This window comes from Macrotis lagotis, chromosome 6 (assembly GCF_037893015.1).
Source record: "Macrotis lagotis isolate mMagLag1 chromosome 6, bilby.v1.9.chrom.fasta, whole genome shotgun sequence".
NCBI lineage: Eukaryota > Metazoa > Chordata > Mammalia > Peramelemorphia > Peramelidae > Macrotis > Macrotis lagotis.
The window spans coordinates 152,490,174-152,508,725 of NC_133663.1; positions in this window are offsets into that span (position 1 = coordinate 152,490,174).

The following is an 18,552-nucleotide window of genomic DNA, read 5'->3' on the forward strand; positions in this document are numbered from 1 at the left end:
ATACTCTATACACACATACAATGAATATATAGTACATATATACTATTATAAATAACATTATAATGTTACAATAGCAATATATTAAAATTCAATGGAAATGTATGTAATATATTACAATTACAATTATGTAATATATTATTATATAATTAAAATTATATGTAGTTCACATGCATATTAATATATAATTTATATACATGTTGTGAATATATTTTTACTATGTATCATGCATGTATATCATCACCATTATTAGAAAGTTTTGGTTTGGTTTTACTTGCAATGCTAACTATAATAATAATAATAATAATAATAATAAATTTGAATAGACAATTAGAGAGCAAAGTATCACTTTTTTCACTTTATATTGATGCAATGGAAGTGTTTGGTAGAAATCAAATAGTTAAATTCTGAATCTTTTACAACAAACTGTTAAATCTTATGTTTTTAAATTAAAATTTTTGAAAAGTAGATTAAAGAACAAACTGTTACAACATTCCTAAGAAATTATGTTTGGTAACATCCCTTACTGACTCTCTGTACCAGACTTTGAATTTATAATGGCTATCCTATAGAAACAATAATTTCTGAGATAGATCCTAAATGGACAGGGAGATAGAATCCAGCAAAGTATGTTCTTATAATGAACTGTTGTCTCTCTGTAGCCCTAAAATGAATCCTTGTTATCCTTGAACATCCTGACATAATGCTTTCTACTATACTTTCCAAATACTTCCCATTTCCCAGAATATAGTTCAACCCTTATACCCCTAGATAAACCCCTGGATTTTCCCCCTGCTAGTTGCTTATCTTCTAGAGGTAAAGCCCACATGCAATAACCTTGACCATGCATATTGAAATTATTTGCTCTTGTATCTACAAGTTATGAATCCATTAAATTCTTTTACAATTTGCATCTTAACTCACCACCTGAGCACCAAATTGCATGAAAAAGAATGTATGCATAGAGATTCCTAGAGAAAAAAAAAAACTTTATAAAAGGTAAAATAATGAACTTCAGCAATGTTTCATGATCTAGAATAAATTCACATAAATCATTATCATTTCTATATATTACCAACAAAGTCCAGCAAGAAGATATATTAAGAAAAAATCTACTTAAGATAAATACAGCCAGGGGAAGAGCAAAAATATCAGAGAACAGGTAGATACTCTGCTGACATCTCTCGCAAATCACTCCAAATGCATTTCAAAAATTATTCTAACCAAATTCTACCATGGCAGAATGAAAGAAAAAGACTGAGTGAAACAATTTTCTAGCCCAAGACAACTTGGAAGAGCTGTTTAGTTGTCAGCAAGGTTAAAAAGGACCCAGAGTGTAGCTTGGGCTCTGCCTAGGCAAATCAGGTCGAGAGATCCAGGAACAAATTGCTGGGCTCCTGGATACATGGCAGAGGAGGTAGTTTCCAGACCTCTCAGGCCAGAGATTGCCAAGGTCAACTTGAAAGGTCAGGAGAAAAACTCTGCAACACAAGAGTGAGAGTGAAGCATAGTCTAGTGCAGGTCTCAGCAGGCATTCGATGGAAGGGAACCAGGATCAGATGTTGAGAAACACCTGGCAGCTGCTTACACACTTCTCAGTCCTCAGACAATAAGACAATTGTCTCTGCTATCATAGAGGCAAGACTCTTTCATTTTGCCCATAGTCAGATCTGGCTCATAGTCTGGGCCCCCCAGACTCAAGAAGAGGAACAGAAACACAACAGAACTTAGTGCTAATAGCAGAGCAGGGCATCTCTTCACAGTTCTAAGGCAGAAAGGAGTGCTTATGGTCACTCACAGACCATACCACTGCCTGTCATAAAGACCTTGGAGGAATGTAACACTTTGAAAAAAACCTCCCTGGGAGGTATCTTTGAAAAGAGCATCAAAATATCTCAAAACTTTATGAAAGTGAGGCTTCTACCCTTAAAGCAGAACTCTATCTAAACAGAGTTAAAACTTAAGTCAGGCTAGGAAAATGAGCAAGCAACAGCAGGAAAAGAAAAAAAAAATATGATCAAAAACAGTTACTTTGGTCATAAGGAGAAACAAAATACACTCTCAGGAGATAACAAAGTCAAAACATCTGCATCCAAAAGCCTCCAAGAAAAATATGAATTGTTTTCAGGTCATGGATGTGTTCAAAAAAGATTTTGAAAATCAGTAAGGGAGGTAGAGAAAAAACTGGTAAAAGAAATCAGAACAATGGGGGAAATCATGAAAACCAAGTCAGAAAATTGGTGAAGGAGATGAAAAAAAATATTGAACAAAATAATATTTTAAATGCCAGTTTTGGTCAAATGGAAAAAGCAGTCCACAAGGTCAATGAGTAGAAGGATGACTTAAGCAGCAGATTGCCCAGGTGAAAAAGGAGATATGAAATTTCTCTGAATAAAATAATTTTGGAAAATGTAGAATGTAATTAAAGGAAACTGATGACTTGGTGGGAAATCAAGAAACAACAGAACTAAATGAAAAACCTAAAGAAAATGTGAAATATCTCATTGGAAAAAAAAAAAAAACAGCTGACCTGGAAAACAGATCCACAAGAGATAGTTTAAAAATTATTGAACTAACTGATTATGACCATAGAAAGAGCCTAAATTTTCATTTTTGAGAAATAATCCAAGAAAATTTCCCCAATACCCTAGAAGCAGAAAGAAAAATAGAAAGTGAAAGAATATAGCCAATATATCCTGAAAGAAATTCTAAAATGAAACCCACCAGGAATATTATAGCCAAATTTCAAAAGGAGAAAATATCATAAGCATCGGGAAAGAAACATTCAAAGATCATGGAGTTACAATAAGGACAATATAAGATTTAGCAGCTTCTGTTTTGAGGCCTGCCAGGACTTGGAATATGGTATTTTGGAAGGCAAAAGAGCTTGGATTACAACCAAGAAACAACTTCACAGAAAGACTGACAATACTCTTTCAGGGGGAAATGGACATTCAATGAAATAGGGGACTTTAAAATTTTCCTGAAGAAATGACCAGAGTTGAACAGAAATTTAGATCTTCAAATACAGAATTCAGTTGAAGCATAAAGAAGGTAGATTGGAAGGGTAAATCATGAGAGACTTAATGATGTTGAAGTCCTTGTATTCCTGCATCGAAAGATGCTACTGATTGCCTTACCAAAAAAAGAAAAAGACAAAGAAAAGTGGATCATAGAAGAAATACCATATACACTCAATTGCATTAAGAATTCTATTTTGCTGTAAAGGAACATAGTTGAGGAGAGCAATAGGATAAAGGGACAGGGGGGGAGGGGAACAGGGTTTAGGTGATAGGAGAAGGAAGATCACTGGAGAGGGCAGTCAGATACAACAAACTTTTAAGGAGGGACAAGGTGAAAGAAGAGAGGAAATAGAATAAATGAGCCTAGGAGCATAGGATGGAGGGAAGTACAGCAATAGCAACTGTGGAAAAAAATATTGAGGCAATTTCTCTGATGAACTTATGCTAAATAATTCTATCCATTCCCTCCCCCAAAACAAAGTATATCAAAGTATTTGGTTAAATCACCAAATATGAAGTGAATGGACAAAGGAAGGAGAGAGAGAGAGAGACAGAGACAGAGAAAGACAGTCAGTGAGGCAGAGAGAGATGGCAATGGAGATAGAATGACAGAGATAGAGATGAAGAGAGATAAAACTAGAGAGAGAGAGAGAGAGAGAGAGAGAGATAAATATTTACTGTCACTATATCTCCTTGATAAAAATATGTAGAAATAGATAGATAGATAGATAGATTACAATGTTGCATATTTTATTAACTGCTTCTCCTAAATCACCACAAATTTTAATTAAATTACTATTTAATTCAATAATGATTAAATTCTTTGTACTCCTGATGGAGTAGATTTAAATAAATACATATAATATATAAAACCAAATAAGTTAATTTTTTCTCAATTGAAGAAAGTCTTTAAAGAAATATCCAGAAGGCTTAAATTATTACAATGATTTTTAAAGGGCTAGGAATAAATTTAAATATTTCTATTAAAAGAATTTTACTTTTCAAAATATTTAAATAATTTAATTGCCACTTTGAGTTAATGAAAAACATGTACTTCACTGAAACTTTTTTTGCACAAAAATATTTTGCTAGTATTTATTTGAACCTCCTCCACTTCAGAAGGATATGGGATAGATAATCAGTTATATAAATTGACTCAAAATACAATCAATATCATATTAATAAGAAAATACTTCAATTAACAAAAAAGCACTTTCTTTACAACTATATAAAATTTATTTTACTTCAAAAATCCAATTAAATGCATTTTTTTATTTTTAATAAATATATTATTTGAGTTTTACAATTTTCCCCCAATCTTGCTTTCCTCCCCCCACCCCCACCCCACAGATAGCACTCCATCAGTCTTTACTTTGTTTCCATATTGTACCTCGATCCAAATTGGGTGTGATGAGAGAGAAATCATATCCTTAAAGAGAACAGAATTCTCAGACATAACCAGATCAAACCTTAAGTCATCTGGGTTTTTTTTTTTTCCGAATTAAAGGGAATAGTCCTTGTACTTTGTTCAAACTCCACAGCTCCTAATCAGGATACAGATGGTACGCTCCTTTGCAGACAGCCAAAAATTGTTCCCAATTGTTGTGCTGATGGAATGAGCAAGTCCTTCAAGGATGAACATCACTCCCATGTTGCTGTTAAGGTGTACAGTGTTTTTCTGGTTCTGCTCATCTCACTCAGCATCAGTTCATGCAAATCCCTCCAGGTTTCCCTGAAATCCCGTCCCTCCTGATTTCTAATAGAACAATAGTATACCATGACATACATATACCACAGTTTGCTAAACCATTCCCCAATTGAAGGACATTTACTGGATTTCCAATTCTTTGCTCCACTAACAGGGCTGCTATAAACATTTTTGTACAAGTAACGTTTTTACCCTTTTTCCTCATCTCTTCAGGGTATAGACCCAGTAGTGGTATTGCTGGGACATAGGGTATGCACATTTTTGTTGCCCTTTGCGCATAGTTCCAAATAGCTCTCCAGAAGGGTTGGATGAGTTCACAGCTCCACCAACAGTGTAATAGTGTCCCAGATTTCCCACATCCCTTCCAACGATGATCATTATCCTTCCTGATCATACTGGCCAATCTGAGAGTTGTGAGGTGGTACCTCAATGAAGCTTTAATTTGCATTTCTCTAATAATTAATAATTTAGAGCATTTTTTCATATGGCTATGGATTGCTTTGATCTCCTCATCTGTAAATTTCCTTTGCATATCCTTTGACCACTTGTCAATTGGGGAATGGCTTTTTGTTTTAAAAAATATGACTCAGTTCTCTGTATATTTTAGAAATGAGTCCTTTGTCAGAATCATTAGTTGTAAAGATTGTTTCCCAATTTACTACTTTTCTTTTGATTTTCATTACATTGGTTTTACCTGTGCAAAAACTTTTTAACTTAATGTAATCGAAATCATCTAATTGGTTTTTAGTGATGTTCTCCAACTCTTCCTTAATCATAAACTGTTCCCCTTTCTATAGATCTGACAGGTAGACTAGTCCTTGATCTTCTAATTTGCTTATAGTATTGTTTTTTATGTCTATGTCCTGTAACCATTTGGATCTTATCTTGGTAAAGGGTGTGAGGTGTTGGTCTAATCTAAGTTTCTTCCACACTAACTTCCAATTATCCCAGCAGTTTTTATAAAAGAGGGGGTTTTTATCCCAGTGGCCAGACTCTTTGTGTTTATCAAACAGCAGATTACTATAATCCTCTCCTGCTTTTACACATAGTCTATTCCACTGGTCCACCACTCTATTTCTTAGACAATACCAAACAGTTTTGATGACTGATGCTTTATCATATAATTTTAGATCTGGTAGTGCTAAGCCACCTTCGTTTGCATTTTTTTTTTTCATTAAGCTCCTGGCAATTTTTGACTTTTTATTTCTCCATATGAATTTACTTACAATTTTTTCTAGCTCATTAAAGTAATTTTTTGGAATTTTGATTGGTAGGACACTAAACATATAGTTTAATTTTGGTATAATTGTCATTTTTATTATATTAGCTCTACCTATCCATGAGCAGTTGATATTTGCCCAGTTCTTTAAATCTGATTTAATTTGTGTGAGAAGTGTTTTATATTTGTTTTGAAATAGATTCTGAGTCTGTCTTGGCAAATAGACTCCCAAGTATTTTGCACTGTCTGAGGTTACTTTGAATGGAATTTCTCTTTCTAGCTCTTCCTGCTGTTTCTTGCTAGTCATATATAGGAAAGTTGATGACTTATGGGGGTTTATTTTGTAACTTGCAACTTTGCTAAAATTGCTAATTGTTTCCAGTAGTTTTTTAGATGATTTCTTGGGATTCTCCAGGTAGACCATCATGTCATCTGTGAATAGTGACAGATTTGTCTCTTCCTTCCCAATTCTAATTCCTTTAAATTCTTTTTCTTCTCTAATTGCTGATGCTAACATTTCTAATCCAATATTGAATAGTAGTGATGATAATGGGCACCCTTGTTTAACCCCTGATTTTATTGGGAATGCCTCTAGCCTCTCCCCATTGAGTATAATGCTTGTTGATGGTTTCAGATTCATACTGCTCATTATTTTAAGGAACAGTCCATTTATTCCTACACTCTCTAGTGTTTTTAATAGGAATGGATGCTGTATTTTGTCAAAAGCTTTTTAAGCATCTATTGATATGATCATATGGTTTCTGATAGGTTTTTATTGATATAATTGACTATACTAACAGTTTTCCTAATATTGAACGAACCCTGCCTTCCTGGGATAAATCCTACTTGATCATAATATATTATCCTAGTGATGACTTGTTGTATTCGTTTTGCTAAGATTTTATTTAGGATTTTTGCATGTATATTCATGAAGGAAATAGGTCTATAATTTTCTTTCTCTGTTTTAACTCTTCCTGGTTTAGGTAGCAGTACCATATTGGTTTCATAGAAAGAGTTAGGCAGAGTTCCATCTTTCCCTATTTTTCAAAAGAGTTTATATAGGATTGGAACCAATTGTTCCTTAAATGTTTGGTAGAATTCACTTGTGATTCCATCAGGCCCTGGAGATTTTTTTTTAGGGAGTTCACTAATGGCTTGTTGAATTTCTTTTTCTGAGATAGGGTTGTTCAGGTATTTAATTGCTTCTTCATTTAACCTGGGCAACTTATATTTTTGTAAATATTCATCCATTTCACTTAGATTATCAAATTTATTGGCATAAAGTTGGGCAAAATAATTTCGAATTATTACTTTAACTTCCTCCTCATTGGTGGTGAGTTCACATTTTTCTTTAATAATACTAGTAATTTGGTTTTCTTCTTTCTTTTTTTTAATCAAATTGACCAGAGGTTTATCAATTTTATTGGTTTTTTCATAATACCAACTTTTGGTTTTATTTATTAATTCAATAGTTTTTTTGCTTTCAATTTTATTAATTTCTCCTTTGATTTTTAAAATTTCTAATTTGGTATTTGATTGGAGATTTTTGATTTGTTCTTTCTCTAATTTTTTTAGTTGCATGTTTAGTTCATTGATTTCCTCTTTCTCCAATTTATTTATATAAGCATTTAGAGCTATAATATATCCCCTGAGAGTTGCTTTGAATGAATCCCATATGTTTTGGTATGTTGTTTCATTATTATCATTATCTAGGATAAAATGGTTAATTCTTTCTATAATTTGTTTTTTGGTCCCCTCATTTTTTAAGATGAGGTTATTCAGTTTCCAATTTGCTCTGGGTCTATATCTCCTTGGCCCAGTATTGCATATGACTTTTATTGCATTGTGATCTGAGAAAGATGTATTCACTATTTCTGCCTTTCTGCAGTTGATCATTAGGTTTTTATGTCCTAGTACATGGTCAATTTTTGTATAAGTTCCATGTACTGAAGAGAAAAATGTATATTCCTTCCTATCCCCATTCAGTTTCCTACATAAGTCTACCATATCTAATTTTTCTAACAATCTATTTTCCTCCCTAATTTCTTTCTGTTTGTTTTATAATTTGATTAATCTAGATCTGATAGCGGGAGGTTGAGGTCTCCTACTAGTAGAGTTTTGCTGTCTATTTCTTCCTGTAATTCTTTCAGCTTCTCCTCTAAGAATTTGGGTGCTGTCCCACTGGGTGCATATATATTCAATATTGAAATGACTTTATTGTCTATACTACCTTTTAGGAGGATAAAGTTTCCTTCCTATCTCTTTTAAAGCTATCTATTTTTGCTGCTGCTTTGTCTGAGATAAGGATTGCTACCCCTGCTTTTTTTTACTTCAGCTGAAGCAAAATATATTTTGCTCCAACCTTTTACCTTTACTCTATATGTATCTCTCTGCTTCAAATGAGTTTCTTGTAAGCAGCATATTGTAGGATTCTGGTTTTTAATCCACTCTGCTATTTGCTTACATTTTAAGGGAGAGTTCATCCCATTCACATTTAAGGTTATGATTACTAATTCTTTATTGCCCTCTGTGCTATCTTCCCTCTGTTTGTATTTTTCCCCCTTCCCCCCCTTTTTTCCATATTCCCCAGTATTTTGTTTTTGAATACCACCCCCTTCAGTGTGTTTGCCCTCGTATATCACTCCCTCCCCTTTCTTTCCCCTTTCCCTCTTCCCTTCCCTTCCTTTTGTTATTTCCCCTTATTTCCTCCACTCCCCTTCCTTTTCTGTCCCCCCTCCCCTTTTCCCCTTTTACTTCTTGAAATGTTAGATGTTTTATAAGTTAACTGAGTATGTGTAGCTTGACGTTAAGCCAAATCTGATGAGAAGAAGATTCAGGTGTTTCTCCTCTACTCCCTTCTTCCCCTCTATTACCATAGTTTTTTGGTACCTCTTAATGTAATGAGATTTGTCCCATTCAATCCCCTCCCTCCTCCTGTCTCTTTCCTGTCCCCCTTTTTAGGGAGGTAGTGTATTTTTTTTAGATCATTCTATCTAAGTCATAGAAAATTCTGAGTCTCTGACCCTTGTAGTTCAGTATATTCTGTTGAATAGAGTCCAAATTCCTGAGAGTTATTAGAGTCTTTCTCCCCAGTGGAGTTAAAGCCAGTTACATCCCATTAGATCTCAGTCTCATGGATAGGTCATGGATGTCCAGCATTTCTGGCTAGGTATATTCTCTCTATTAGAGTTACATTTCTCAGGATTCTCAGGATTTATGAGAGTCTCTACTCCTGCCCCCCCGCCCCCATACTGGGATATAGCCAGTTTCATCTTGCTGGATTGCATTTTTTTCCTTTTACCCCCCTTTTTTTTTACCTTTTCATGTGTCTCTTGAACCTCCTGTTTGATATCCAAATTTTCTGTTTAGCTGTGGTCTTTTGATCAGAAATTTTTGTAATTCTTCCATTTCTTTAAATGTCCATCTTTTTTCACTGGAAGAGAAGGCTCAGCTTTGCAGGAAAGTAGATTCTTGGCTGCATTCCAAGCTCCCATTCTCTTAGAAAAATATCTCGTTCCAGGCCCTTTGATCCCTTAAAGTGGATGCAGCCAGGCCCTGCATGATCCTTACTGTGGCTCCTTGATATTTAAATTGTTTCTTTCTGGCAGCTTGCAGGATTTTCTCTTTTATCTGATAGTTCTGCAGTTTGGCCACAACATTCCTTGGTGTTTTCCTTTTAGGAATCGATGTACTCTTTCAATAACTACTTTGCCCTACGATTCCATGATGTCAGGGCAGTTTTCCATCACTAGATCCTGTAATATTAAGTCCAGGCTTTTTTTCTCTTCAATGTTTTCAGGAAGTCCTATAATTTTCAGGTTTCCCCTCCTTGATCTATTCTCGAGGTCAGTGGTTTTGTTGATGAGGTATTTCATATTTGCTTCTATTTTTTCTATTTTTTTGATTTTGTTTAACTCTTGCTGTCTCGTGGAGTCATTAGTTTCTGTAGACTCCATTATGTTTTTGGGGGGAGGAGAATTCTTCATTAATCTTTTCCAATTGGTCTATTCTGCTTTTGAAAGAGCTTTCCATTTGACCCATTCAGGTTTTGAGAGAATTAATTTCTTTTTGCATTTGCTCATTTAAGAATCTGAGTGAATTATTCTCATTTTGCAAGGTATTAATTGTCTCCCCCAAATTTTCCAGTTGATTTTTAAATTCCTTCCTTATTTCTTCAAGGAAGTCTTTCTGTGCTGGAGACCAGATTGTATTCTCCTCAGAGGTTCCAGGTCTCTTTTTCCCTTCCAGTAATTTTTCTATGGATCCACCTTTCAGCTGACCCTTCTTCATTATGCTAAGACCTTGAGTTGAGTGGGGCTGGTTCACCTGGGCTTGGGATCTCTAAAGGCTTTACTGAGTGCAGTTTCTCTGGCTGGCCAGTAGGAGGTGCTGGTTGCCCTCTCTGGGGTGTCCGTGACCTTGGTTTGGAGGCCTTCTACCTTTGCTTGAGGGAGGGAATTGGAGCTATGGAATTCTTTTGCCTTCAATCAATGGTGGGCTTTACCCTGGCCTGAGGTCATTCCTCAGCTGGGCTGGTTCTTTTGCTCACACACCTGGGCCTGAGGCAGAAGTAATTTGCATTTGTTTGAGAAGAGGCCTCAGGGCAATGCAGGAGTGGGCTCAGAGTTTCTCAGACCTGAGGAGCCCAGGGATGGTGTCCACAGCTCTCCTGCACCAGACCTCTCCCTGCAGCCCCTTCCCCAAGCTCCAAGGGGACAGCCCCAACACCAGCGCCTCTGTTTCCCGGCGGACCCAAGCCCCCTTCCTCCAGCCCCACCGCTGATCCAGCAGGTCCGGCTCTCGGGCCCTCAGACTTCCGGTTTCGATTCAGCTGTTGGTCTGGCTGATCTTCCCTGGGAGCTCAGACTCACCTGCGGTACTCAGCCAAGGCTGCTGCGGGAGACAAATCCTGAGGTAGATTTTCCTCTCCTGGCTTTTCTTTCTGGGTTTCCTGGTTCGGATTTCTTTTAAGAGGTTTGTTTCATGTGATAGAGGGGGAAGAGATCAGGAAACTTTAGAACTGTGCCTGTCTTCTCTCCGCCATCTTGGCCCCGACTCTAAATGCATTTTCTAGAAGTTTTGACTAATAATTATTCCATTAAGATATCTCAATCATCAAAATAGTAAACAAATTACAAATAAATTCTTAAAAGAATTTCAACCTTGAACTTTCTTCCATATTATTTTCCATATTTCTTTATGTTGTTTCCATATATAATATGGATAGGTGTATAGGGATATTATGCTTTAGGCATATAATTAGGGATATATTATTAGACATAACTAGTTTGATGTGAAGTCTACCCTCTTCACAAAGCTCTTTGATGTTTAAAACCTATCAGTTAAAGCTCATTACACTAGAATTAATTTTCATGATATACTTAATTTCCAACAACTTCTCAAATTATTTCCTTATATATAATTCATTCTTCAACCAAACTGAATCCTTTATTATAGTCATGGGCATGGTCCACATTCCTTTGCTTCTTTGCATTTACTCTTCTTATTACATTCGCTTTCTTTAATATCTCTGACATATCAAATTATTTTCATTGTTGAAGGTCTAATATTCTACTCTATTTTTTCATTATTCTTTATTGTACCATGATCCATCATTCCCTCTTTCTTCAAATGTCATTTCATACTTATGTTTTTCAGGTTCTTATAATATATTATGCATATGGTTAGTTTCTATGTATGATATTTCTATTAAGAGATCTGTAATGAAACAGGCAATAAGTAATTCAATTTTCTATCCCATAGTTTCCTGGGCAGGGCTCTATAAATGTTAGCCATTTAATAAATTTTTATTGAATTAATAAAAGAATTCACACGTTAAGGTCTACTCCTTTCTTCTATAGTTATATTACTTCCTGAAAGGAGGAACTATATTTAACAGGTCCAATGAAAAGCAGATAGAAGAAAAATATATCATTTAAAAGAATGACAGTAAAAAAAGGTAATCAAGGAAAAGAAATAACTCAGAGATAGAGTCAAAATGTCAGAGGTAAAAAGATGGACTTACTCTTCCAAATTTCCTTTCAAACAAATAAAATAGCATCTCAAAATAAATTCTAAAGCAGAAGAACTCATAGTAGCTGGGATGGAACAATATTTTCTAAGCCAGAACACTTAGATGATGAGCAGGAAAGGTCTGCTTCATTAGGAATATTGTCCATGTTAGACTGCTTCATAACAGGCCTAGCCCCAGAAAATTAGCAGAAGGGCCTGCAGATGACTGAATCAACATCAGCAGCAGGGGATTCTATTGATCACCTCCTACAAATGATCACAAAATGAAACATCCAGGAAGATTTAGCCCAATATCAGAACTCCCATTTTAAGCAGAAAATATTTTAAACAGTCAAAAAGAAATACTTCAAATAATATGAACATAATATTATTGTAAGTATGACATAAGATTTAATAATTTTACATTAGTTGGCACAGTGGAGAGAACATGGGTCCTGGAGCCAGGAGAGCCTGAGTTCAAATTCAGACACACACAGTTAATATTTACTTAGCTGTGTGACCTTGGATAAGTTACTTAAACCATTGCGTTACCAATTTAAAAAAAAGAAAAAATTCATAAGATATTATATACCTTTAAACTCCTTATATTCCTACATGATAAGATGATGCTTGCAACTTCTATGAATTTTCTTGTTATTAGGATATTTAGAAACAATAAATTGAGACTGGTAGGAATTAAGTATTATAATATGAATTTTTTTTTTAATTAGATAAAGGGTGAGAAAAAAATAGACCAAAAGAAAGTGGAAGGTAGGATAGAAGTACAAAAAAGTCTTCACAAGTGGAGAATAAGGTGGGGATTTGGGAACACTTAAACCTTACTCTCATCAGAATGACTCAAAGATGGAACAACTTAGTTTATGAGTATGGAAATATATAACCCAAGATAAAGTAGGCAGGGAAGGGAATAAGAAAAGTTGGAGGAAGGGTTAGTAGAAAGGAGTGTAGATTGAGAAGGGCAAGAGGCAAAATATATTTGAGCTTTGAAGAAAAGAAAATGTTACCACAATCTCTACTACCATGTACACTGAGAGACAGGGGACATGATCAGATGCTTGTTTCCATATCTTCATTATTCTCTGTGGTTCAAGAGGAAACAACTCCAAATCAGACAACAGACACAAAAAATGTTTTGCACGTTTATGGGAAAGGCTTTTCACTCAAAGAGTTTAATATTGCCTCAGGATTCAAAGCAATATAGAAATTGTTGAATCTTCTGCAAATGCCATGATTAAGGTGTCTGTTTAGTAAAAGAACTGTGGAATAAATAGTGTAATCTTGATTGATATGTTGTGATGGAAAAATATACTGGTGAGATCATAAGAAATATAGTTTAGAAGGAGAAATTTAGTTCCCCAATTAGGGTTGCTCATAGGACCCTGAAAATATGTTGGGGCAGCAGAGTCACTTCCTCTGGGGATCTTTTCTAAAGTACCCAAGACAGAGACAAATGGACAAACAAACAAACAGAATGAGAGACAGGGATAGAAAAACAAAGTGAAAGTGGAAAATTCTTTTGGGATTTCTTAATGAAAATAGCCCAATGTTACTTAGGATTCTAAGATATTTCCTACAGTTTATTGATGAACATTGTTAAATTGCTGAATATATGCCTGGATATAGCAGGTAAGTAATTTAGGAGATAAGTGCTGGGTCTGAAGTCAGAAAAGTTCATCTTCCTGAGTTCAAATCTGACCTCAGAAACTTCCTAGCCATCTGACCCTTGGAAAGTCATTGAATCATGTCTGCCTAAGATTTCTCTTCCGTAAAATGAGTTGAAAAATGGAACTGCAAATCACTCCATGACTTTCAGTAAGAAAAGGTTAATTGCATCAGTCAGTCATGATTGAAACAACTGAGCAACAACAGCAATGCATGCATATACATATATATATGTGTGTGTGTGTGTGTGTGTGTGTGTGTGTGTGTATACATACATATACATACATATATATATACATATATATATATTTATATATATGTATATATATATATATATGTATATGTAAGAGACTTGTTGAGGGTCACAGGAAGGTCGTTGTGTGACTGGGAATGACTTAAAGGTCCTCTTGCCCAGTACACAATGGCCTATTTACCTGGGTCAGCTCTCCAGATCTTCTTATGTGTTCCTCATGTTTTGGCATTTCCTGTGTAAATACTAAGCCTGTGACAGCAACATTGTATGAGAGTGCTAGACTGAGGAAGTAAACTTATATCACCAAGAGCTGGAAAGCATTATTTGATTGGCTACTTATAGAATACCATAGGAACTGGGAGTAAACCAGAGATTAAAAAGGGAATTGTTCTTGCATTCTGTTAAATAAATGGAGAATTTGCCATCTTTGTCTCCCATCTCTTCAACATGCACCTGAGCCTTGACTACAGTTGGACTGAGTCATTTAATAAGTTATGAGTAAAGTATGTTAGCTGGCTGGCCCACAATATATGGCGCTCCACATGGGGCATGAAGGCATGAAACAAGCTGATTTCAAGACCATCTGATCAAAGTCCAGGAGAAGGACCAAGCAGAACTACACATCAAAGGACCAAGACTTTGGGCTGTCATACAAGCGAGGAAAAAAAGCTTCCAGGTGACATCCCAGAGCAAAAGACTTCAGAGAGGTAATAAGTTAATTGTTATCATGGGGCAGACATCAGGGGTATCTGAAAGGGAGAGCAAAGAAGTGTGGAGGGAACAGAAAGTAATAGGAGGATATATCCTACTCCTCCATGGATCAAGGAAGAAGAAACAAATAAATATTATCAAAAAAGCCTAGGATTAGTGCTACAGCACCTTATAGTGAAGAAATTTCAGCATTAAAAGATGTCATTGAAAGGGCAAAGAAGAAGGGACAAAGTTTGGAGGATTTAGGATCTGAATTTCAGTCATATCCTTTTATGGAGGAGCGAGATCGTTTTAATGCAGGAAACCTTAGACAAAGTCATGAGTCAGTAGACATAAAGGCACTCAGAGAGTTAAAGAAGGTGGGGGAGGAATATGGAGCAATATCACCTTTTTTTAGTGCGATTGGATACTCTTGCAAACTCCATTTTAAAACCAAATGATTGGAAGCAAATAATTAGGGAAAATTTGTCACCTGGACAGTCTGTTTTCGGATGACAGAGTTTGTATAACATTGTAGACAGAAGGCTTTGAGGCATGCACAAGGTCCCAATGCAACCACATATTATGAACAATTAAGTGGCACAGGCCAATTTCACAGTAATACACATCAAATAAATTATGGATTAGAAAAATATAAAAAAAAATTACTACCTGTGTAAAGAATGCTTGGGGACGTATTCGCAAAATGAAAAGAAAGAATTATTTGCACTTATAAGACAAAAAGTGATGAGGCTTTTGTAAATTCCTTTGCCCAACTGCTGGAGGCAATAGGAAGAACTTTAGGAGATGTAGCAAGATTCAATCTATTAATAAAATAATTAGCATGAGCTAATGAGAATGCTGATGTCAGAAAGCAATGATTGATTGGCTTAAGAAAGGATGCCACCACTGAGAAAATGTTTCAAAGATGTGACAGAGTAGGGTCTCAAATGTATCATGCAGAATTAATGGCAGAAGCATTTGCTAATATGCACATGGTAAATAAAGAGAAATTGACTTTGTGGAAAGCCTGGGTATTTAATAAAAAATTGCTGGAGTACCCAAGGAATTAAACCCAAAAGGGTTAGAGTGTATCATCTTAAAATTCCGTACCCAAAGTTTAAAAAGGTACGACATTGGGTATCAGGATGTAGACAAGGAAATTTAAACAGGGAAAGGGTCCTTCTCCGAGAGCCCCCTTAAAATAAGGGGTATGGCAGTTCAGAAGCCGAAGGGAATGGAATGGAAAAACCAGTACGCAGCTTTGGCTGCAAGCTGACACATACAAAAATATTGATGGTTAAAAATGATGGGAAATTTAGGCTACCTACACATGCTTTTACTAAAGTGACTATTCATCCTTTATGATTAGTGGATAAGGAGGTTGCAATCATTTTGGTTCCAGCAAATTCAGAAGATACTCACATCATACCTTTAGTAAGGCATGTGAGTGGAGAAATGGGTGTTTTACTTCCAGGGTTACCTTCTCCTAACATGATTCCCAAAGAGCAACCATCGTGGGTGATTGACATTAAATATTGTTTTTATTCGATTCTCATTCACCCACAAGACTATGAGAAATTTGCCTTTTCCATTCCCAACACAAACTTTGAAGCTCCTCATGATAGGTATCATTGGAAGGTGTTGCCACAAGAAATAAAAAATAGTCCAAATATATGTCAATATTTTGTACATGAAGCATTAAAGAGGGTTAAGAATAAATGTAAAGATGCATTTTTTTTTTACATTATAAGGATGACATTTTGGTATCTCATGAAAATAGTGAAGTATTGAAAGAGATATTGTGAGATACCATAGCTGATCTTGAGGGATATGGGTTAGTGATAGCTCCAGTCAAAATACAAAAGCCACCTTGCCATTCAATATTTAGGCTTCCAGGTAGATTACATCACTATAAAAATCAAGCCTCCTGCATTAAATATATACCAGGTATGGACATTAAATGATGTTGAGAAGTTGGTAGGGGATATGCAGTGGATATGTCCTTTCCTATTTTTGAAGCTATGAAGGCTCATGATATATAACATCTGTTGGCACAATCATTATGAGATTTGTATGGGACTACGAAAGAACAAGCTTTGAAAATTGTATTGCAATGTACTCATTATGTGCCTTTTCTCCTGAAAACATCAAGGGATTCTGTGAATCCTAAGGGGTTGGGTTCGAATTCTCTTTGGCAGATGGATATCACTCATGTATCTGAGTTTGGCAGACTGAAGCATGTTCATGCCTCTGTTGATACCTGTTCAGGCTTTGACTGCATGACTCCGCAAACCAGGGAGGCCTTTAAACATGTGAAAACTAATTTATTGAGTTGTTTTTCTCTTGGTGGACTTCTCAAGACTTTGAAGACTGATAATGGTTCAGCCTATATTGTTCAATCATTTAAAATCTTTTGTGCAGAATTTGTTATTGCACATATTACTGGAGTCCCTTACAATCCACAAGGACAAAGGGTGGTTCAAAAACAAAAAGGGGGAATATATGATATACCTGCCAATAGATTGAGTTATGCTATTTATACTATAAATTTCTTGAAATTTGTTTCCAATTGGCTTACTCTGGCTATGAATTTGGGGGGAACTGAATGGTGCAAACGAAATAAGCAGGTATTTCAAGAGGGTCAGTATGAATATCCTATGCAAGAAAAAGTAATGTGGAAAAATCTGGAAGAAAAGTGGAAAGGACCGGAGCAGGTAATAACCTGAGGACCAGGATATGTTTGTATTTCCATACGAATTGGAAAAATCTGGGTCCCTGAAAGGAATGTCCACATTATCACTGAAAGAGAGAACCAACATCAAGAGGAAGAAGCACAGGCCATCAAAATGGAAGAGAAAGAGATAGAGGAGCAGACCCAAGGAAGTAACTCAACTGATGCTTTTATCACTACATCTTGTTCCAGCAGTCTATGGACAAGAGATGAATGGGACAAATGGAACTTAATACTGAGCTTATTTTTCTGCACCCTTCTTGGGCTAGGATAATATCATTATGTAGAAGATTTTTTCTGGGACTGGGAAATTTAGATTTCATCTTTTGAATGAAGACTGTGCTTATGGCTAATATTTCTATAATAGAGTTGCTAACTTTGAATTTTGTGAAGTTGATTAAGAATATATATTCAATTTTTTTGATTGACTATTTCAGGATTTTCATGAATATATATAAATATATATATATATATATATATATATATATATATATATATATATATATGAGGTTCCTCAAGAAATCCTGATTGATTCCAAAAGTTATTTTTCTTGACCAATCAAAATATAAATAAATATTTGTGTGTGTGTGTGTGTGTGTGTGTGTGTGTGTGTCTGTGGTTAGACATCAATGGGATAGTTTCACATCTCTCTACTGACCCAGAGAGGTGGGAAAATGTTTCTATGTTCTGAGATATGGTAGCAGCCAGGGTATTAATCTCAGCTTGATAAATTTGAAATCTTTTTACAAGAGAGTTGTTTCTGTGTTTTGATTTATGTGATTTGTAATAGTCTGTGTCTTCACTTGTGTGTGTCTGTGTAATTCAGATATGAAATGGGTACAGTTACTTAAATGCTACTCATTTTCGTTTGGGTTTTGAATTTAATTAATTTGGGGAAAAATAGCAAGTGAAATTGCTAATGCTTCAAAACAAGATCTCCCTCATAATCATGCTGTGCAAGATATCATTGACAAGTTTGATAAATGTCCGAGTCCTACAGTGATTTGGACTGTCTCTGTGCATGTTGTATAAGTGATGGTAATCTTTATGATAATTATCGGTATCATAGTACCTTTCATATGATATTGTCTGAAAATTATCCACCCTCTTGTGGATGGCTTATGGGAAATTCTCCTCAAAAACTAAAAGAGAGATTTGTAAGAGACTGTTGAGGGTCACAGGAAGGTCATTGCCTGACTGGGAATGACTTAAAGGTCCTCTTGCCCAGTACAC